The sequence below is a fragment of the Loxodonta africana genome, chromosome 15 (assembly GCF_030014295.1).
Source record: "Loxodonta africana isolate mLoxAfr1 chromosome 15, mLoxAfr1.hap2, whole genome shotgun sequence".
Classification (NCBI taxonomy): Eukaryota; Metazoa; Chordata; class Mammalia; order Proboscidea; family Elephantidae; genus Loxodonta; species Loxodonta africana.
The window spans coordinates 65260590-65283811 of record NC_087356.1 but is presented as its reverse complement, the minus strand read 5'-3'; the positions used below and the strand labels follow the sequence as shown (position 1 = coordinate 65283811).

Here is a 23222-nt window from a genome sequence, read left to right as displayed (position 1 = left end):
CAGGAGGGCGGCGGCCTGGCCGGGACTCGGCGTCGCGCTCCCATGAGCCCTCGGCCCAGGTGCCAATGGGCGTCCCCAGCCAGCACCTGGCACTGCCGCGGGGGGACTGAGCCAGCCTGGCCGCCCGGAGCAAGGTCAGTGTCTGTCCAAAGAGGTGGCCCAGGAGAGGGGCGCCGCAGGGGGCCGAGGCCGCTCACAACTCCTGCCCACGCCAAGGCTAGGGCGGGGGTCCGGTGTGTCGTGCCGCGGGCATCTGCCTGGGGGGAAAATGACTCTGTCAGCCGCCCAGGCCGGTGCCCTACTTCCCCCCCCCAGACTCTGCTGCCCACCCAGGCTTCCGGGCCGCTGGTCCTCGGGCGCTTACCTTCCGGAATGCCATCCACCCCCCCCCCCCCCGGAGTACCGAAGAGTTCCCTGTTTTCTGAGACTGTTGGTCTTCCATCTCCAGCAATAAACCCATACCCTATTGTAACCCACTTTTTGCTGCAGCAACCTTGCCCCTCTGCAGTTCTGAGAGCTATAAAGTGCATTACATTAAACTAGATGCTTTGAAAAAACTGAGAGTAAAAAAAGAATGTTAAAAGTCTTAAGCCCCTAACACAAAATATAAAGCAGTAATTGAAGAAATACAAATATGCTGAGGACCTTTTTATTAAATTTATATTTTATGTAAATTAAAAAAAATTTGTTGTGCTTTAAGTGAAAGTTTACAAATCCAATCAGTCTCTCACACAAAAACTTATGTACACCATGCTATAGACTCCCAGTTGCTCTCTCCCTAATGAGACATCGCACTCCCTCCCTCCACTCTCTCTTTTGGTGTCCATTTCGCCAGCTTCTAACTGCCTCTACCCTCTCATCTCCCCTCCAGGCAGGACATGCCAACATAGTCTCAAGTGTCCACCTGATCCAAGAAGCTCACTCCTCAGCAGCATCCCTCTCCAACCCACTGTCTAGTTCAATCCATGTCTGAAGAGTTGGCTTTGGGAATGGTTCCTGTCCTGGGCCAACAGAAGGTCTGGGGGCCATGACCACTGTGGTCCTTCTAGTCTCAGACCATTAAGTCTGGTCTTTTCATGACAATTTGGGTTCGGCATCCCATGGTTCTCCTGCTCCCTCAGGGGTTCTCTGTTGGGTTCCCTGTCAGGGCATTCATTGGTTGTAGCCTGGCACCATCTAGTTCTTCTGGTCTCAGGATGATGTGGTCTCTGGTTTATGTGGACTTTTCTATCTCAGGCTCATAATTACCTCGTGTCCTTGATGTTCTTCATTCTCAATTGATGGAGGTGGGTTAAAACCAATTGATGTATCTTAGATGGTGGCTTGCTAGTGTTTAAGACCCCAGAGGCCACACTCCAAAGTGGGATACAGGATGTTTTCTTAATAGATTTTATTATGCCAGTTGACTTAGATGTCCCCTGAAACCATGGTCCCCAAACCCCGCCCCTGCCATGCTGGCTTTCGAAGTACTCAGTTTATTCAGGGTACTTCTTTGCTTTTGGCTTAGTCCAGTTGTGCTGACCCCGCCTGTATTTTGTGTCGCCTTTCCCATCACCTAAAGTAGTTCTCATCTACCATCTAATTAGTGCATGCTGCTCTCCCATCCTCCCTCCCTCCCCCCGTCATAACCATCAAACAGTTCTCAAGCTCTTATAATAATGGTCTTATACAATATTTGTCCTTTTGCAGCTGACTAATTTCACTCATCATTATACCTTCCAGATTCCTCCATGTTATGTAATGTTTCACAGATTCATCACTGTTCTGTATCGATGGGTAATATTCCCTTCTGTGAATGTACCATAATTTATCCATTCATCCGATGATGGGCACCTTGGTTGCTTCCATCTTTTTGCTATTGTAAACAGCACTGTAATAAACATGGGTGTACATGTATCTGTTCGTGTAAAGGCTCTTATTTCTCTAGGATATATTCTATGGAGTGGGATTGCTGGATCCCATGGTAGTTCTATTTCAAGCTTTTTAAGAAACCACCAAATCGATTTCCAAAGTGGTTGTACCATTTTACATTCCCATCAGCAGTGTATAAATGTACCAATCTCTACACAGCCTCTCCAACGTTTATTATTTTGTGTTTTTTGGATTTGTGCCAGCCTTGGAGTGAGATAAAATTTCATTGTAGTTTTGGTTTGCATTTCTCTAATGGCTAATGATCATGAGCATTTCCTCATGTGTCTGTTAGCTACCTGAATGTCTTCTTTAGTGAAGTGTCTGTTCATATCTTTTGCCCATTTTTTAATTGGTTATTTGTCTTTTTGTAGTTGAGTTTTTGCAGTATCATGTAGATTTTAGACATCAAGTGTTGATCTGAAATGTCATAGCTAAAAAACTTTTTCCCAGTCTGTAGGTAACCTTTTTACTTTTTTGGTGAAGTCTTTTGATGAGCATAGGTGTTTGATTTTGAGGAGCTCCCAGTTGTCTAGTTTTTCTTCTACATTGTTAGGAATGTTTTGTATACTGTTTATGCCATGTATTAGGGCTCTTAACATTATCCCTGTTTTTTCTTCCATGATCTTTATTGTTTTAGATTTTATATTTAGGACTTTGATCCATTTTGAGCTCGTTTTTTTGCACGGTGTGAGGCATGGGTCTTGTCTCATTTTTTTGCAGATGGATATCCAGTTATGCCAGCACCATTTGTTTAAAAGACTGTCTTTTCCCCCATTTAACTGTTTTGGGGCCTTTGTCAAATATCAGTTGTTCATATGTGGAATGATTTATATCTGAATTCTCAATTCTGTTCCATTGGTCTATGTGCCTGTTGTACCAGTACCAGGCCGTTTTGACTACTGTGGCTGTATAACAGGTTCTAAAAGTCCGGTAATATAAGGCCTCCCACTTTGTTCTTTTTCAGTAATGCTTTACTTATCAGGGGCCTCTTTTCCTTCCATATGAAGTTGGTGATTTGTTTCTCCATCTCATTAAAGAATGTCGTTGGAATTTGGATTGAAGTGCATTAAATGTATAGATCGCTTTTGGTAGAATGGCCATTTTTATAATGTTAAATCTTCCTATCCATGAGGAAGATATGTTTTTCCACTTATGTACGTCTCTTTTGGTTCCTTGCAGAAGTATATTGTAGTTTTCTTTGTGTAAGTCTTTTACATCTCAGGTAAGATTTATTCCTAAGTATTTTATCTTCTTGGGGGCTACTGTAAATGGCATTGATTTGGCGATTTCATCTTCGATGCTCTTTTTGTTGGTATAGAGGAATCCAGCTGATTTTTGTAAGTTTATTTTGTATCCCCGATACTCTAGCTGAACTCTTCTATTAGTTTCAGTAGTTTTCTTGAGGACTCCTTAGGGTTTTCTGTGTATAAGAGCATGTCATCTGCAAATAGAGATAGTTTTACTTCTTCCTTGCCAATCTGGATGCCCTTTATTCCTTTATCTAGCCTAATTGCTCTGGCTAGGACCTCCAGCACAATATTGAATAAGAGCGGTGATAAAGGGCATCCTTGTCTCATTCCCATTCTCAAGGGGAGTGCTTTCAGGCTCTCTCCATTTAGGATGATGTTGGTTGTTGGCTTCGTGTAAATGCCCTTTAATATGTTGAGGAAATTTCCTTCTATTCCTATTTTGCTGAGAGTTTTTATCATGAATATGTGTTGAACCTTTCCAAATGCCTTTTCTGCATCAATTGATAAAATCATGTGATTCTTGTCTTTTAATTCTGTGATGGATTACATTAATTGTTTTCCTAATGTTGAGCCGTCCCTGCGTACCTGGTATGAATCTCACTTGGTCATGGTGAATTTTTTTTTTTTTTTGATATGTTGTTGAATTCTATTGGCTAGAATTTTGTTGAGGATTTTTACATTTAAGCTCATGAGGGATATAGGTCTGTAATTTTCTTTTTTTGTGGTGTCTTTACCTGGCCTTGGTTTCAGGGATATGCTGGCTTCATAGAATGAGTTTGGGAGTATTCCATCCTTTTCTATGCTCTGAAATACCATTAGCAGTAGTAGTGTTAACTCTTCTCTGAAAGTTCTGTAGACCTCTGCAGTGAAGCATTCCGGGCCAGGGCTTTTTTTTTGTTGGGAGTTTTTTCATTACCTTTCAATCTCTTCTTTTGGTATGGGCCTATTTAGTTGTTCTACCTCTGTTTGTGTTAGTTTAGGTAGGTAGTGTGTTTCTAGGAAATCATCCATTTCTTCTACGTTTTCAAATTTGTTACAGTACAATTTTTCATAGTAATCTGATGCCATACTTTTAATTTCAGTTGGCTCTGTTGCCTTATTGCCCATCTCATTTCTTATTTGGGTTCTTTGCTTTCTCTCCTGTTTTTCTTTTGTCAGTTTGGCCAATGGTTTATCAATTTTGTTGACTATTTCATAGAACCAGCTTTTGGCCTTGTTAATTCTTTCAATTGTTTTTCTGTTTTCCATTTCATTTAGTTCTGCTCTATTTTTTATTATTTGTTTTCTTCTGGTGCCTGAGGGTTTCTTTTGTTGCTCTCTCTTTTTTTTTTTTTTTATTTCTTCATGTGGTAGGGATAATTCTTTGATTTCGGCCCTTCTTTTTGGATGTGTGCATTTATTGGTATAAATTGACCTCAGAGCACTGCTTTTGCCATGTCCCAAAGGTTCTGATAGTAAGTGTTTTCATTCTCATTGGATTCTATGAATTTCTTTATCCCATCCTTAATGTCTTCTCTAATCCAGTCTTTTTTGAGCAGGGTATTGTTCATTTTCCAAGTGTTTCATTTCTTTTCCCTGCTTTTTCTGTTATTTCCACTTTTATGTCCTTATGGTCAGAGAAGATGCTTTGTAATATTTCATTGTTTTGAATTCTGCTAAGGCTTGCTTTATGACCTAATATGTGGTCTATTCTAGAGAATGTTCCATGTGCACTAGAAAAGAAAGTATACTTGGTTGCTGTTGGGTGGAGTGTTCTGTATATGTCTATGAGGTTAAGTTGGTTTATTGTGACATTTAGATCTTCTGCGTCTTTATTGAGCTTCTTTCTGGATGTCCTGTCCTTCACCGAAAGTGGTGTGTTGAAGTCTCCTACTATTATTGTGGAGCTGTCTATCTCACTTTTCAATGCTGATAGAGTTTGTTTTATGTATCTTGCAGCCCTGTCATTGGTGCATAAATATTTAACATGGTTATATCTTCTTGGTGTATTGTCCCTTTAATCATTATACAGTGTCCTTCCTTATCCTTTCTGATGGATTTAACTTTAAAGTCTATTTTGTCAGAAATTAATATTGCCACTCTGGCTCTTTTTTGATTGTTGTTCACTTGATATATTTTTTTCCATCCTTTGAGTTTTAGTTTCTTTCTATCTCTAAGCCTATGGCATGTCTCTTTTAGGCAGCATATAGATGGATCCTGTTTTTTTACCCATTCTGCCATTCTCTGTCTCTTTATTGGTGCATTTAGTCCATTTATATTTAACGTAATTTTAGATAGGTATGAACTTTGTGCTGTCATTTTGATGTCTTTTTTTGTGTGTTGTTGACAGTTTCTTTTTCGCACTTAATTTTTAGTGCTAAGTAGTTTATATATTGTCTTCTCCTCATATTTGTTATTGATTTTGTTTCTGCCGAGTCTCTAGTTTTTGTCTTCTATTTTATTTTGATATGTAGAATAGTTTGTCTCCTTTGTGGTTACCTTAATATTTACTCCCATTTTTCTAAACTTAAACCTAACTGTTGTTTCTTTATATCACCTTGTCTTCCTCTCCATATGAAAGATCTACGACTTCATTTCTTAGTCTCTCTTTATTTCTTTAATGTTGTCTTCTTTTACATAATAACATTGCTATTTCCCAGTTTTGAACATTTTTTTTTCTTATCTTGATTTATTTTTATGATTCGCCTGTCTGTGTTGACATCTGATTGCTCTGTCCAATGTCCTATTCTTGGGTTCATACCTGATATTGATCTTCAAATCAAAGAAGTCCCTTTAGTATTCCTTGTAGTTTTGGTTTGGTTTTTATGAATCCCCTAATCTTCTTTTACTGGGTTTGGGTTATCTTTTTATCTGGAAATGTCCTAATTTCACCTTCATATTTCAGAGACAGTTTTGCTGGATATATGATTCTTGGCTGGCAGTTTTTTTCATTCAATGCTTTATAAGTCATCCCATTGCTTTCTTGCCTACATGGTTTCTGCTGAGTAGTCAGAGCTTATTCTTATTTACTCTCCTTTGTAGGTGATTTTTCGTTTATCCCTAGCTGTTCTTAAAATTCTCTCTTTAGCTTTGCTTTTGGCAATTTTGACTATAATATGTCTTGGTGACTTTCCTTTAAAACCTGCCTTATGTTGAGTTCGATGAGCATCTTGGAAAAATATCTTCCCATCTTCCATGATATCAGGAAGTTTTTCTGTCAACAAATCTTCAATAATTCTCTCTATATTTTCTGTTCCCTGTTCTGGTACTCCAGTCACTCGTGGGTTATTTTCTTGACAGAGTCCCACAAGATTCTTAAGGTTTCTTCTTTTTTTTAAATTCTTTTATCTGATTTTTCTTCATATATATTAGTGCCAAGTGCTTCATCTTCAAGTTCAGAAATACTGCCTTCCACTTGACCAATTCTGCTCCTCTGGCTTCCTATGGAATTGTCTAATTCTGTAATTTTATTGCTAATCTGTGTTTCTGATTGCTGTGTGTCTGTGGATTTTTCCAGCTTATTAAATTTTTCATTATGTTTCTAAGTAACGTTTTTAATTTCTTCAACTGGTTTAGCTTTGAGTTCCTTGGCTTGTTCTGCATATTGCCTGATTTCCTTCCTGATATCTTGAAGTGTTCTGTATATTAATCTTTTGTATTCTGCCTCTGGTAATTCCAGGAAGGCACTTTCATCTGGAAGATTTCGTGATTCATTGTTTTGAGAGTTTGTTGAAATGATCATGACCTGTTTTTTTTATGTGATTTGATATTGACTGTTGTCTTTGAGCCATCTATAAGTTATTTTATGAGTTTATTTTATGTTTGCTTACTGTGTCGTAGCTTCTTGCTTTGCTTTATTTTGTATTGGTATACCCCAATGCATTGCATGAGTGAGCTAGCTTGATTATTTTCACCTTTAAAGCTCTGATGTTCTGTCTCCAGATGGCTAGAGCTGTTATCAGGTATGTCAGTCTAGGAGTCCGTTCACTTTTCTTGTATGGATTCAGCTTAGGTGTCCCGGTAGCTGGTAATCACGTGTGCAGTGCGGGCTCTGTCCTACAGTCTTAGAGGGGCAGGGGTGATTGGTGAAGGTACCGGTATCTGGTTGCAGCAGGGGTTCACGCTCTGAATAAGGCTGGGGACTGAGCATCATCCCCCATGTCTCTGAGGAAAGTGTGCGCCTCTTCCCTATAGCATATAGGTGGGTGGGCTCTGCATACAGACTCTGGATACCCGTTTTGGTTGTAAGGACTGGGAGGTACCAGTTATCCTTGGACTCCTGTCGTGGGTGGCTGTGTGGCCTGTGTGGAGCCACCAGCCCTTAGGCCCCTGATGTGGGTAGGTGAGGACTCTGTTTAATAGGCAAAGTGGTGTCAAACATCAAATACCAATCTCTCCACTGCACAGCTGAAACAATTGTAGTCTGCCAACAGGGGCCTACTCTCCTGAAATAGGTGCACGCAGTTCCATGAAGGGGGGAAAGGTATTCAAAGTCCATGGACCATATATATGCCTAGACAAGAGCTGCTTCTGTCCTGAGCTCCCCTAGTTAGTGAAGCTGGCAATTTATTTTTTCCCCAGCTGAGAATTTATTCCTTCTCCAAGGCTGGAAGGATGGCTCTCGGTGCTCACCAGGGCCTATCTCAGGCCCAGGAAAATCAACAGTCCCTGAAGTCAGCTTGGGGGCGGGGGGCACGGTAAAATATATGCAAGTACTTAGCCTTTGCCAAGAGTGCTGTTCTTCCCTGGTTCCAGATGTGTGAGTAGGCTGTGTGGCTGGCTGCTTCTCCCTGGGAAAACTGCAGCCAAAAGCTAGTATCAGCCCACCTCAGCCGCTCCTGGGAATGGAGCCTGAGGGCTCCCAGCAATTCAGGTGCAGTAACTCCTCTCTGCTTCTGAACCGTCTCTTCCTCCCCCTGCTGCTTAGTTCGTTTTCTAACTTTTCACTTGATATTCGAGGCTTCTATCTTGTCATAAATATACACGTTTCACTTGTTTTTCCAGGTCTTTGTTGTAAGAGGTCTCACAAGAAGTATCTGTTTATTCTGCCATCTTGGTCCCGCCTTTATGTTTTTCCACCTTTTTATTTTGATGGGTAGATTTGGTAGCTTCCTTTTGTTTGCCTTGAAATTTACATGTATTTTTCTAAGTTTAAACCAGTCTTTTATTTCCTAATATCACCTTAACTTTCTCACATATTGAAGTTCTGTGATTACACTGCTTATTCCCTCTTTTTAGATTTGACATTGTCATTGTTTACATATTGACGCCTCTGGTTCCCTATTTTCAGTCTTTTAGCTTTGATTTTTGTTGTGAATCCTCTGGGTTGATAACTGGCTGATCTATCCTGTGTTCTAGTCTTGGATTGTTTTCTGATGTTACTTCTCTAACTGCAGGGCTCCCTTTAATATGTCTTGTAATTTTGGCACGGTCTTTTCAAATTCTTTTAATTTCTGTTTATCTGGAAATTACTTAATGTAATCATATTTGAGAGACAGTTTTACTGACTATATAGTTCTTAGCTGGCATTTCTTTTTCCTTCAAGGCTTTCTATATGTCATCCCATTGCCTTCTTGCCTGCATTGTTTCTACTGTGCAGTCAGAGTTTTGTCTTATTGGTTCTCCTTTGTAGGTGACTTTTTGTTTATCCCTAGCCACTCTCAAGATTCTTTCTTTTTCTTTGGTTTTAGAAAGTTTGGTGACTTTCATTTGGGGTCTAATCTGTATGGTGTTCGTTAAGCCTCTTGAATAGGTATTTTCTTGTCTTTCATGATATTAGGGATGTTTTCTGCCAGCAAGTCTTCAACAATTCTGTCTGTGTTTTCTGTTACTCTCCCCTGTTCTGGTACTCAGATCACTCAGAGGTTTTTCCTCTTGATAGTATCCCACATAATTCTTAGGCTTTCTTCACTTTTTTTTTTTCTTTCATATTTTTCCTCAGACAAATTGGTGTCAAGGGATTTATCTTAAATCTCACTAATTCTGTCTTCCCTTGTCTATATTCTGTTCTTACAACCTTCTACGGAATTGTCTAATTCTAAAATTTGATTGTTACTCTTTTGAATTTCTATTTTCTGTTTCTGTATGGTTTCTAGCAGTGTGATTATTCTGTCATTTTTTTCTTGTATTGTTTTCCTGAATCCTTCTATTGATGAACAAAGAATAAAGAAGATCAAAGAAGAATCAATGCCTTTGGATTATGGTGTTGGCAAAGAACATTTGATGTACCACAAACTGCCAGAAGAATGAATAAATCTGTCCTGGAATAAGGACAGCCACAATGCTCCTTAGACATGATGATGGCAAGACTTCGTCTGCGTACTTTCAACATGTTATCAGGAGGGATGAGTCTCTGGAGAAGGACATCCTGCTTGGTGGAATGGAGTGTCAGAGAAAAAGAGGAAGACCCTTCTTGAGATGAATTGACACAGTGGCTGCAACAATGGACTCAAGCATAACAAAGATTGTGAGAATGGCACAGGACCAGGCAGTGTTTCATTCTGTTGTACATAGGGTCTCTGTGAGTGGGAACAGACTCGAGGGCACCTAACAATGACAACAACAAAATTTCTCTATCATACTGGACTTTTCCACAAGTCAACCCAAACTACATTTTAATTCCCAAAATAATATAGCAATATATCTTGGATTCTCCAGGAGAATCCTAAACTCAAATATTCTGTTGCTATGTTAGCCCATAATTCACACATTATGTTTGAAGCAGGACTCTGCTGACTCTAGGTCTGAAGACAGATTTATTTGTTATTCTGGCAGTCTATTGTATATTTAATATTCTTCACCAACAGCATAATTCAAAGGCATCGATTCTTCTTTGCTCTTCCTTATTCATTATCCAGCTTTGGAATGCATATGAATCTATGGAAAATACCATGCCTTGGTACAGGCACACCTTAGTCCTCTACCCGACCCCTTTGCTTTTTAACACTTTAAAGAGGTCTTTTGTAGCAAATTTGCCAATGGAATAAGTTATCTGATTTCTTAATTGCTGCTTCCCTGACATCCTTGACAAATTCAGTATTTTCTCTGATTATCCTGATGCTGTTTTTTGGTCCAGTTGTGAGGATTTTTGTCTTCTTTATGTTGAGGTGCAATCTGTACTGAAGGCTGTAGTCTTTGATCTTCAGCAGTAAGTGCTCCAAATCCTCTTCACAAACCACTGTAAATCCCAAGAATGATGAAAAGAAAAACCACACTGAAGTATATCAGAGGGGAGCTACTAAAACAGTAAAGGCAAAGAGAAAATTATAAATGTGGCGAAGAAATGGCTATTATTTTTAAAGGAACAACAATTTGATATCTTAATTCTTAAAAGATAAAAGTCAGAACAAAATGAGAAAAATTAAAAAAATTTTTTTTTTGTATTTCAGATGGTTTACAGAGCAAATTAGATTCTCATTAAATATTTAATGTACATATTTTTTGGTGACATTCGTTACCAACCCCACAACATGTCAACCCTCTCCCCTTCTTGAACTTGGGTTCCCCACTACCAGCTTTTTTCTTCCCTCCTGCCTTCTTGTCCATGCCCCTGGGCTGGGTGCCCATTTAGTCTTGTTTTGTTTTATGGGCCTGTCTAATCTTTGGCTGAAGAGTGAACCTCAGGAGTGACTTCGTTACTGAGCTATAAGGGTGTCTGGTGGTCAGACTCTCAGAGTTTCTCCAGTCTCTGTCAGACCAGTAAGTTTAGTCATTTTTGTGTGTGTGTGTGTGAGTTAGAATTGTGTGCTGCATTTTTCTCCAGCTCTGATTGGGGCCCCCTATTGTGATTGCTGTCAGAGCAGTCAGTGGGAAAACATTTTTGAAGTACTACACAAAATAATAATCAACCTAAAATTTTATGCAAACTATCAATATACTTAAAAAGTGATTTTTGGAAAATAAAAATATTTCTACATGAATAAAAAAGTAATAATTGCCTCTATTAGGCACGAACTTCAAGAAATATTAAAGGACGTCTTCTCACACAAAGAAAATAAACAGAATGGAAATTTCTGTCTACACAATATAAAAAAGAATAGCAAATTTATAGGGACATATAAAAGGCATTTTTGTCAACTTAAAAGTTCTTTGAAAGGTTAATACTATTGAATAATAATAACAATGTATTATAAATATTGTAACTTAAGTAGAAGTAAAATGGTTAACAACTGTAGTACAGATCAAGGGAGGAGATAAGTAGAAGTATACTATAAATTTCCTACGTTATACATGACATGGTGTGATATTACTTGAAAATAGACTATAATAAACTAAAGTTGTAAAACCTTTATCAGTCATCAAAAATAAAAACAAAGGCATAACTGATAAGTCAATGTTTTTAATGTTGTTGTTAGATGCCGTCAAGCTGATCTCAACTCCTATCAATCCCATGTGGCAGAATAAAACAGCCCCAAAGGTTTTCTTGAGTGTAATCTTTACAGAAGCATATCACCAGATCTTTCTCTAGTGCAGCTGCTGGATGAGTTTAGCAGTTCAGAAGCAGATCCTTTAACCATTTTCGTCTCCAGGTCACCAGGACTTTTTGATAAGCCAATAAAACCCAAACCAAACTCTTTGCAATGGAGTCAATTCTGACTCGTAGCAACCCTATAAGACAGAGTAGAACTGCCCCACAGGGTTTTGAAGGCATGGCTGGTGGATTCAAACTTCCAACCTTATGATTAGAAGCCGAGTTCGTAACCACTGTACCATTGGGGATCCTAACAAGCCAATAGGAGAGAGAAAACAGAATACAAAAAAAAAAAAAAAAGATTTTTGTTACCAATAGGAAACAGGTAGCAATATGGTAAGTTTAAACGTAATCGTATCAAAATTACTTTAAATATAATCTAAACACTCCAATTCAAAAGCAGAGAATGTCAGGGGAGAAAAAAAAAATAGAAGTACATGAGTTCTAAACAAATAAAATAACCAACCACACACACACACACACATTCACACACACACAGACATTTTAAATATAAAGTTACGGAGTTAAAAAGTAAAAAGATAGAAAAAAAATACAATGTAAAAACAAAGCTGAAATAGCTGTATCAATACCAGTGAAACTAGATATCAGAAAAAGAAATCTACCAGGGGCAAAGAAGAATATTTTTCAATGGCAAAATGGTCAACTCATCAGTAATACATGAAAACACAAATGCGTATGCACCTAATAACAGAGTTTCATAATAGATACATCTATGTCAGTGAGGTCTTGCTCTTCAGATAGGTGGGACTGCCATACTTTGAACATCAGTTTTCTGCTTTGCAGTCAGGAAATTGTCTCCTAGCAGAGAGCAAACATTGTTGTGAAGCTTAGATGATGAGTTTTTCTTTACTCAGTAATCGTAGTTTTGTAATACTCATCCATGGCCTACAAACAGTTAACTTATATATTTTGTCCAGTTTTTTAAAAATTGTTTTCAGTCTAAAATGATGTCATCTATCAGATCTAGAGTGCCAATATACTGACAGTGTTTGGCTAAAAAAAAAAAAAAAAACTCTCAAATTTCTTCAATATGCTGTAACACTTTTTTTTTTCCATCTTTATTTCCTCTTTGAATTTGCTCAACTGATAGTGAGCCCAGCCCTCAAAATCTTTGTCTCTCATCTTGCAGTTGTTTGTTTGGATGGTTCAAGCATCCTCCTGTATTTTTGTCAGAATCCCAGCCTGTCATCTCAGGAGAAGATAGCCTGTGTTTTCCACGGCAGGGATCCTCATGCTCATTTCCCTGTTCTACAGTCTGAGGACAAGAATGCCCCAGTGTCCAAGACCGTGTAGCAAACAGCCCAGTTAAATGTGGCTGTAATTTATGTCTGCTTTCCTGAGTCACTGATTACTTTCAAGACAAATGTTTTATTAGAAATTTTTAAATGTGTGTGTAGAAAACTTTTGGTTGACCTTTAAGCCTATGCCAGCTGCCCAGTGCTTTATCAGACCCCTACTTTCTGGGAGGCCCCTGATAATTCAGTTCCTCTGACCTACTCTCTTCTCATCTGTTCGTCCTGGGCAAGCTTCTCTGACTTATGTCCTGGAGTCAGTTCTCAATGTTAAAACAAAAACATAAAAAAAACAGTCTGCACATTCACATTTATAAAAGAAAGATCATTAATAGGACACTGAAGCTTGTCATGAATAATCTGTGGGATTATGAGATCTTTTTGCTTTCTTATGATTTCTGTATCTTTAAGTTTCATGAATTAGTTTTACAATCTTAAACAGACAAAAGTTCCAATTTAATCACAAGGTAAATTTTAGAGAAAATATAATTATTTTCTATTTTTTAAAAAGTATAAAAAAGGAAAAAAAATTAGCCTTTTTTCCACTACTACAAAAAAACTCTTAAATGTCCTTTCAGTTTAATATTAATTTTCCATAATAAGTGAGTTCAATTAATTGTGAATCATCTATTTCCCTTAATATGATTTTAAATGTATGTATATTTTCTATATCCTGATACATTATTTCAATTTCTTACTTAATCAATTTTTTACATGATTAATGTCCTTGTGGATTTCTATTGAATAAACAAATATGAGTATAACATCATTACTACTGTAACTCTGACTTGCCTACCAAATGACTTAGCAAGCCAAGTAGTAGGTATTTATTCCAATTTATGCCAGACTTTCTTGATCCATTTCTAGTTGTCACAACACTGCCCCCCTTCCATTCCTGACATTGTTGTGTCCAGACTTTTGGATGTGGCAGTCAGCTCTGTACAGATGACAGCCTTGGAAGCCCCATGGGGGCACTTCTACTCTGTCCTATAGGGTGGATAGCAGCCTGAATCCACTCAACAACAATGGCTTTTTTTAATTTTTTTGGACTTTTTTTGTGTATCTTCAAGAGATTAAAGTAAAATAAACTGCTGGAAACCATGGAGAGACATATTTTTTTTCATAAGAAGTAAGAACATTCTAGCAGTCAGACGTAACCAGGAATAAAATCAGCTGCCTTAGTATGCAGCCAAGTACTCACAGTTAGTGCCGTTCAAGCACAGCCTGCATAACCACTTAGCACTTGTATTGTTCAAGAACAAAAGCACTGCAGAAAACACTGGATATGTCATCTTTAATACCTCTTTCAAGTCCAGCATTTCATGATTTTATAAATTTAATTGGACTGTTATATACACAGTGATTAACTGCTAGGCTGCTAACCAAAGAGTGGGCAATTCAAATCCATCATCTGCTTCTTGGAAACTCTATGGGGCAGTTCTACTCTGTACTGTAGGATTCCTATGAGTAGGAATCAACTCGAAGGCAATGGGCTATTGTTACGCAGTGCTGCATTCAAATCTCTGCTCAACCACAAAATTGCTGTGTGGCCTTGGGCAATTTTTAATCTCCAAGCCTCTAAAAGAAAAAAAAAAAGATGTTAATATTTATCTCTAGGTAGTGGTGTGAAACACACTTAAGTTAAACCTGGAAAGTGCTTAGTACCGTTATTGGCTGTTGATCAGAACTTAATAAAACTTAATAAATGTTGTGTTGTTGTTTTAGTCACAGCTTATTGAGTTTCTGGAAACCCTGGTGATGTAGTGTTTAAGTGCTATGGCTGCTAACCAAGAGGTCAGCAGTTCAAATCTGCCAGGCACTCCTTGGAAACTCTATGGGGCAGTTCTACGCTGTCCTATAGGGTCGCTATGAGTCGGAATCGACTCGAGGGCAGTGGGTTCGGTGTGGTTTTTTTATTGAGTTTCTCTCTAAAATATCTTTCATTTGCTCAACATGTTCATTCCCATAATGATGGCCATAATTTACTTCCTTAGCTTCACTTTCTTTTTGGTCTTTTTTTCATTAACACACATAGTAATACAGAGATTCACAATGATTTTACTGATATTAAACTCTTAAAAATCATCAATATTCTCCATGGTCTATAAATGAAGTTCAGACTGATTTTCATGTCATTCAAAGATTTGTATCATCTAACAAAAAATTATTTTTTATAATTTCTTTAAGAAGTTTTACTATATAAATATAAATAAATCCTCTGAAACATATACAATTTTTATAAACAGTTATTTCAATTTATCACCCATCAGTGTGAAAAAAAAAGCTTTTCACTGGATGTATTCATTCAATGCCAGGAATAATACTATAAAAATTATGCACACATGGATTTCAAGAGATTGAAAATTATTTATTTTACAGATTTTTTTTCCAGATGAGTTTGTTTGTACACTTATTGGTAAACAAGGGATAATACATAAAGTATTAAGATCAAAGGACACAGACCACACAGATCATTCTATGTACTATGATAGGTAAATCTTATCTAACAAAGTGCCAAATTCCATGTATATAAATTATAATCTCGCCACACAAAGGCCTTTGAAGATGTTTAAAAATGATTAGAGGCAATGTGGATTACTACTGGTGACCTCTGAGACTTCCTACAATTGATGCTGCCCTGCATGTGACAGCCCTGCACATGACACTATGTATCTAGTGTATCCTTAGACCTTTCTTCCAAAAAATCAAGTGATGGCAATAATCTCACTGTTTATGAATATATGTTGCTGTCTCTGAACTCCCTCCTTACTGGATCTTCTTCAAGAATTCTAAATATTTGCTACTGCAAAATGATCTTTTCTCAGTGATTTTCTTTAGAGCAACTTTGACATCCTTATTCCTCAGGCTATAGATCATAGGGTTCAGCATTGGCACAATCATGGAGTAAAACACAGAAGACACTTTCCCTTTGTCCATGGAGCCGATGTTTGATGGCTGCAAGTATATGAATGCTACAGAACCATAGAAGGTTGTACAGCCAAAATGTGGGAGCTGCATGTGCTGATGGCTTTGGACCTGCCTTCAGTGGAGAGGATTCTCAGGATACTGGCAATGAGGGAGACATAGGAGCCAAGGATGGTCAAGGTTGGTGCTACAACATTAAATGCACTGAAGCTCAAAATTACCACTTCATTGGTATAAGTGCTGGAACATGAGAGCTCCAGTAGTGGAAAAATATCATAGAAATAATGGTTGATTATATTATCCTTGCAGAAAACCACCCTTAGCTTGCAAACTGTGTGAGCTGTGGCGCCAATCGAGCCCATTATATATACCTCAACTACCAACCAGGAGCAGACCTGATCAGACATGGTGACATTGTAAAGCAATGGCTTACATATGGCAACATAGCGATCATATGCCATCACAGCCAACATATGACATTCTGATATAACAAAAAAAGCAAAGAAGTAGAGCTGAGTCATGCATTCAGGATAAGAGATGGTATTCTTCTCTGTCATAAAGTTCACCAGCATTTGGGGGGTAATGACAGTGGAATAGCAAAGATCAGTGAAGGACAAACTGCTGAGGAAATAGTACATGGGGGTGTGCAGGTGAGAACTGACCCCAATCAGTGTGATCATGCCCAGGTTCCCCACCACTGTGACCACACAGGTTCCTAGGAAGAAAAGAAAGAGGGGCAGCTGTAGTTCTGGCTTTTCAGTTAACCCAGCAAAGATAAAACTCAGTCACTGTGGAGTGATTTCTTGCTGCCATTTCCCTCTGGGAATTTTATGAAGGAAGAGAAGAAGTAATTAGACATAGGTGGTTATTTATGCAGTGAGAAATAGATGCAAGTCTTATTATTCAGGTATCTCCAATTCTCCCTCCCTGTACCTGCTCTACATTGGAAGTTAAAGACTCTGTTGTCCCAGTTTATAGATCATGCAAATAAACATCAGATGAGATTAATTCTTTTTTGTTTCTGTTTTATGTGTTGGTCTTAGTACTGACCAGTCTCTGAACATCCAAAGAACTGTTCTGGTAACTTGGAATGTTGAATGATCTGAGCCCTGGTGGTAAAATAGTTAAGTACTTCACTGCTAAATGGAAGTTGTGCAGTTGAATCCCACCCAGTGGCTCTGCAGAAGAAAGACCTGACAATCTGCTTTTGTAAAGACTAAAGCCTAGAATGCCCTATGGGATACTTCTGCTCTATTGTGTGGAATCGATATGCGTTTAAAATTGACTCAATGGCACCCAACAAGAAAGACAACAACAAAGCATTTTCCGTGCCATATTTGCATTCTTCTCAACTCTTCTGCAAAACGTATACTACCACATTGGAATCTTGCTAATGATAAACATATTTGAAATTAGGATATGCTGAAATATGAAAAAACATAGTTTTCTGTCTTTGAATGCATTACAGGGAAAAAAGAGTAACCATTTGACAGGTAGCTTTAGAAAATTCCTATATTGTTGTAAGGAGGGTAAGACTTCATGAAGATTAAAAGCTTCTACAAGACATGGGATTCAGATACTCACCTTTTCTCTGTGTGGAATGCTTAGCCAAGGTCCTCTGTATACTTTAGACCAAGTACCCTCTGAAAGAAATAGCTCTTAGTAATGTCAGTGGTGGCAGTTGAAAATAGAGACCCCTTGGTTCTCTTAAAAAAAAAAAAAAATTTTTTTTTTTTTTGGGTCTCTTTTGCTGAGGGCTCAGAATGCAGATCTCAGTTTCTGAGTTGCTCGTGTCAATATTATGAATCAAATGTCATGATTCCCTAGTGTAGCTCCCTTGTAGTGCCACCTGAGACAGTTGCCAAAGTGGCATGTTTTTATCTAGCGTTTGGATATATAAGAGGTCTCATCAAACACATACAGACAGAAGGTCCCTCAAGATTTCTGTCCACCAGAGATGAGCTACTGGGAAAAAGGAGCAATTAAAATTTTCTTTTTCTTATTATGATGCTCTCATTAGCGTCCTTGTGTAGTAATATTCTCATTCATTAGGTTATTGACCAGAAATTACGGTCTGGCGGACATTGTTCTAGACGGTCCTCATGACAACAGCTTCCAAAATGAATATAATTTCTGAAATATTTGAAGCCATAATTTTAATCTTTTTCAATTTATTTAAGGTTTAGAGAAATAGTTCATTGTATTTGCTACTGTTGCTCTTTGTAGTTGTGAAGAATATTTTATTGAACACTTACTATGTGCCACATACAACTGTAAATTTGTTACATTTATTAGCTCATTTAAGCTTCTCCCAGCCCAAAGTGGAAGACAGTAATAGATTGAATCAAGTAGCAATTTCGTGTGACTTAACTTAGTATATCATGCCATTAAAAAAAATAATGGCGCTGAGGCACAGAGAGGTAATTTGCCTACACTTACCCAGATATTAATTTGTACCTTATTTGTGCATAAAATGATTACATTTAGTATGCTATACATTTAAATCATTCATTCATTTAACCATGTGCAAAACACCATGTTGTGTTAGGATATACCCTTACGAATACAAAACTCTATTTTTAAACAAATTTGTCTAAATTGAACTTAATACATATTTTATAAACACTTGGATAGCACTTACCCTGATGGTACAGTGATGAAAGACATCACCTGATAACCAATAACTTGGTGGTTCAAAACCACCACTGGCTCCAAGATAGAAAGATGTGGCAGCTTGCTTTCATAGAGGTTTTTAGCCGTGGAAACCCTATAGGGTTACTCTGAGTTGAAATTGACTCCACTGTAGTAGGTTGGGTTATTTTGGCTTTGTACATCAAATAATGTTTGAAGTACTCTAAGGCTTTAGTCCTCACGTGTTTATCTATATGCATTATCCTCTTTTATGAATGAAGATACTGAAGCACAGAAAGGTTGATTAACTTTTGAGCATCAAGACAGTATTAATAATTATGCAAATAAATTGGTCTCAACCCACCTGGAGCAAAAGAGAATGAAGAACACCAAAGACACAAGGTAAATATGAGCCCAAGAGACAGAAAGGGCCACATAAACCAGACACTCCATCAGCCTGAGACCCAAAGAACTAGATGGTGCCCAGCTACCACCAACCATTGCCCTGACAGGCAACACAACAGAGAGTTCCTGATGGAGCAGTAGAACAGTGAGATGCAGATCTTAAATTCTTGTAAAAAGACCAGGCTTAACAGTCTGACTGAGACCCGAGGGACCCTGATGTCCAAGTTCCCTGGACCCTTTGATAGCCCAAGAGTGGAACCATTCCTGAAAACAACTGTACAGACAGGGACTGGCCTGGACTATAAGATAGGCAATGATACTGGTGAGGAGTGAACTTCGTGGCTAAAGTAGACATACGAGACTATGTGGGCAACTCCTGTCTGGTGGTGAGATGAGAAGGAAGAAAAGGACAGGAGCTGGTTGAATGGATAAGGGGAATAGAGGGTGGAGAGGAAGAATGAGCTGTCCCATTAAGGGGAGAGCAGCTGGGAGAACACGGTGGGGCGTGTATGGCTTTTTGTATGAGAGACTGACTGACTTGATTTGTAATCTTTCACCTAAAGCACAATTTAAAAAAGAAAAATTGTGCAAAGATGACATTTACTAACCAAAATTGTGCCTGGTAAGCTGAGGCTATAAATTTCTGTTTCGTAGGATCTTTTTTTTTTTTTCCTTTGCAAATGTAGACCGAAGATGTGTGTCTTAGTAAAAATCTACATCACACTGGTGACTAGTATTGTACTTAGACCAAAATCCATAATGCAGGTTTTGAAACACTTGCTAATGGGGATCAAAGACCATAGCCTTCAGTTTGGATTGCACCTCAACATAAAGGAAACAAAAATCCTCGGAACTGGACCAATGAGCAACATTATGATAAACAGAGAGAGGACTGAAGTTGTCAAGGATTTCATTTTGCTTGGATCCACACTCAACAGCCATGGAAGCAGCAGTCAAGAAATCAAGAGACGCATCCCATTGGGTAAATCTGCTGCAAAGAACCTCTTCAAAGTATTGAGCAAAGATGTCACCTTGAAGACTAAGGTGTGCCTGACCCAAGCCATGGTATTTTCAATTGCATCATATACATGTGAAATCTGGAGAGTGAATAAGAAAGACCGAAGAAGAAATGATGCCTTTGAATTGTGGTGTTGGTGAAGAATATTGAATATACCATGGACTGCCAAAAGAACCAACAAATCTGTCTTAAAAGCAGTACAACCAGAATGCTCCTTAGAAGCAAGCATGGCGAGACTGTGTCTTACATACTTTGGACATGTTGTCAGCAGGGATCAGTCCCTGGAGAAGGACATCATGCTTGGCAGAGTACAGGGTCAGTGGAAAAGAGGAAGACCCTCAACGAGGTGGATTGACACCGTGGCTGCAACAATGAGCTCAAGCATAACAATGATTGTAAGGATGGCTCAGGACCAGGGAGTGTTTCGTTCTGTTGTTCATAGGGTCGCTATGAGTCGGAACCGACTCGACGGCACCTAACAACAACAACATGTTACATGTGGTCTACTAAGCCCCATCTCCGCAATCTGTAACTTCCTTCTGTAGCAAACACACCTGGAATATACCGTATAAAAACTGGCAACTATACAAGACATGTTTGACTTACAAAACCCTTCACATGTTTTAGCAATATGCATAGTCTTCTGACCTCCAACATTTTAGAGATGAAGTCAAATTAAATAATAGACCTATCATAGCCTACTGATGCTCTTCAGGCCAAAGAAGTAGAATTAAAAAATAAATAAATAAGCCCATTGCCATCCGGTCGATTGGCAGTTCCAGAGTAGAACCGACCCATAGGGTTTCTAAGGAGCAGCTGGTAGATTCAAACTCCCAACGTTTTGGGTTAGCAGCCAAATGCTTACCCACTGTGCCACCTGAGGTCCCTGGAATATTCAGAGGATGCTGAATTTGTCAATCATTGAGGAAAACTATCTGAGTCTCTATCAGCCATAAGCATCACAGACTTTAATTCTCTTAGGTATAAGTCAAAATTCAGAAAACAAATATTTACACTAAGTCTAAATTTTCAACACTGTTTATCGTTATACAGCAATGATGCCTTTATTTTGACTACTTTTCTGTATCTTGAGAGGTCACGGTAAGTCAGTTCCATTTGTAGCCATCTACTATAATCTCTACATTTAGAACAAACAGCAGTATACCCATCCAGTGACACCAGATTCACTCTTGCTCTTGGACCCACTTGTTTCTTTGTTATGGATGGAAAGGGAATCTCTCTAATTCTCTGTTATTCCCTGTTTTAGTTGGATAGATGCCCAGCTGGAGGGAGGAAGAATTTGCTTTTCCAGCCAACTTTAGCCCGCAGGTTGACCTCTATCACCCTGTACACTGATTATATAGGAAAGGTCTCTTTGTAAGAAGAAAGAAGAAAATGCAGTCCTGTCATGACATAAATAGTTTATACACTCAAACTCTAAGTGTCTTTTACTTCTCCCAAAAGGCTGTGCATAGGTGGTGGGCTGTTCAGTTATGTACTTCCCCTGCATTGTCTAGCGATTATGAAAACACATTGACATTCATCATTCCGTTTCAGTCAATCCCTGTAAAGATTTGGTGCAAATAGTGATGGTTAAGATTATGTATTAACTTGGCTGAGCCATGATGCTCATGGTTTGGCAATTATGATGTAGTTTGGCAGCTATGTAATGACATAATTACCTCCATAATGGGATCTGGATAATGTAATCACCTCCATGATGAGATCTGTTATGAGACGCCAATCAGTTGAAAGGGAGTTTCTTTTGGGGTGCACCTGCATTCAATATGGGTGGACTTTCCAGGAAAGCCCCAGGGCTTTTCTTTGCTGTGGATACTACAGCTATCTCCTGTTCACCGGACCTCTGGTTCTTGGAAATTGAGCTAGCTGCTTGGCTGGCAATCTTGGTATTCTTCAGCCTTCATAGTCTCTGAGTCAGAGTTCCGCCAGCTTACCTGCCAATCTTGGGTTCATCAACCCCTGAAGCTACATGGGTCAGGAGAAGCCTACAGCCTGACCCAGGGATTTGGAACTTACTAGCCTCTACAACCACATGAGCCATTTCTTTCTCTCCATATATGTACATATATATGTTGTCAGCTGCTGTCAGGTCTGTTCTTACTCATAGTGACACTATGTACAACAGAAAGAAACACTGCCTGGTTCCGTGCCATTCTCACAGTCATGGTTATGACTGAGCCCATTGTTGTAGCCACTGTGTCAATCCATCTAGTTGAGGGTCTTCCTCTTTTTCACTGACTCTCTAATTTATCACCCATGATGTCCTTCTCCAGGGACTAATACCTTCTGATAACATGCCCAAAGTATGTGAGATGAAGTCTCGATATCTTTACTTCTAAGGAGCATTCTGGCTGTACTTCTTCCAGGACAGATTTGTTCATTCTTTGGTTATCAGCCAAACTCTTTCAACACTGTGCCACCAGGGCTTCTTAACAATAACTATAATAATAAAAATTAATTTTGATATCACGCAGAGAATAGAAAACACAGAATTGTGTTCCAGGGAATCACAGTATCTATTCTGCACACATGGGGCAGGTTGCTACCTTCTTGAGGGTAAGAAATTCTTTAATTGACGCTTTCTATACATACCTCTTTGATTTTGTCATGAACGCCCTTATGAGTTTTAAGGTATGATTGCCCCTGCCTTTGTATAATTAGTATTTACCAAAGAAATGACCCTGGATTGATTCTTCTGTTGAAGAGAACAGATTAGCAAATTCTTGATTCCTACTTGAAAGCACTTAGGGGAAAAAAAATCCAATTTTTCATTGCATGACTGTAATTACAGAATATTGTAAAGTAAAAATTCTAATTTATTTCCTAAAGATGCAATTTTTTTTGGTAAACCCCCCCTACCCAAGATGTATTTTTTATATCATCCAAACCCAGAAAACCAAGCCCACTGCTGCTGAGTTGATTCCCACTCATAGAAACCCAAAAGGAAAGTAGTACTCTCCCGTATGGTTTCTTAGACTGTACATCTTCACAGAAGCAGACGACCGTGTCTTTCTCCTGTGGATCGGGGTGCTGGGTTCCAACCACTGAACTTTCGGTTAGTGGCCAAGCCCTTTAACCACTGTACCACCAGGGCTCCACTTCATATAATAGGTTATTAAAATACGTAGCTTTAAGATATGTTGAATATAATATTATTCACCATTACTTTTCAGAGATGAGGCAGTTAATGTTTTGATCTAATGACTCTTCTGAAGTCAATATTTGTTGAATAACTGAATATTACACACACGTATATCTACGTATCTATTAAAAGTTTCTCAAAGTAAGAAGACTTTACA

The 23222-nt window shown here is 38.5% G+C and overlaps 1 pseudogene; it reads right to left on the bottom strand.

The window, feature by feature from the left end:
• Positions 1-14348: 14348 nt before the first annotated feature.
• Positions 14349-21964, bottom strand: LOC135227699 (olfactory receptor 8G50-like; annotated as a pseudogene).
• Between the last annotated feature and the right edge of the window lie 1258 nt (positions 21965-23222).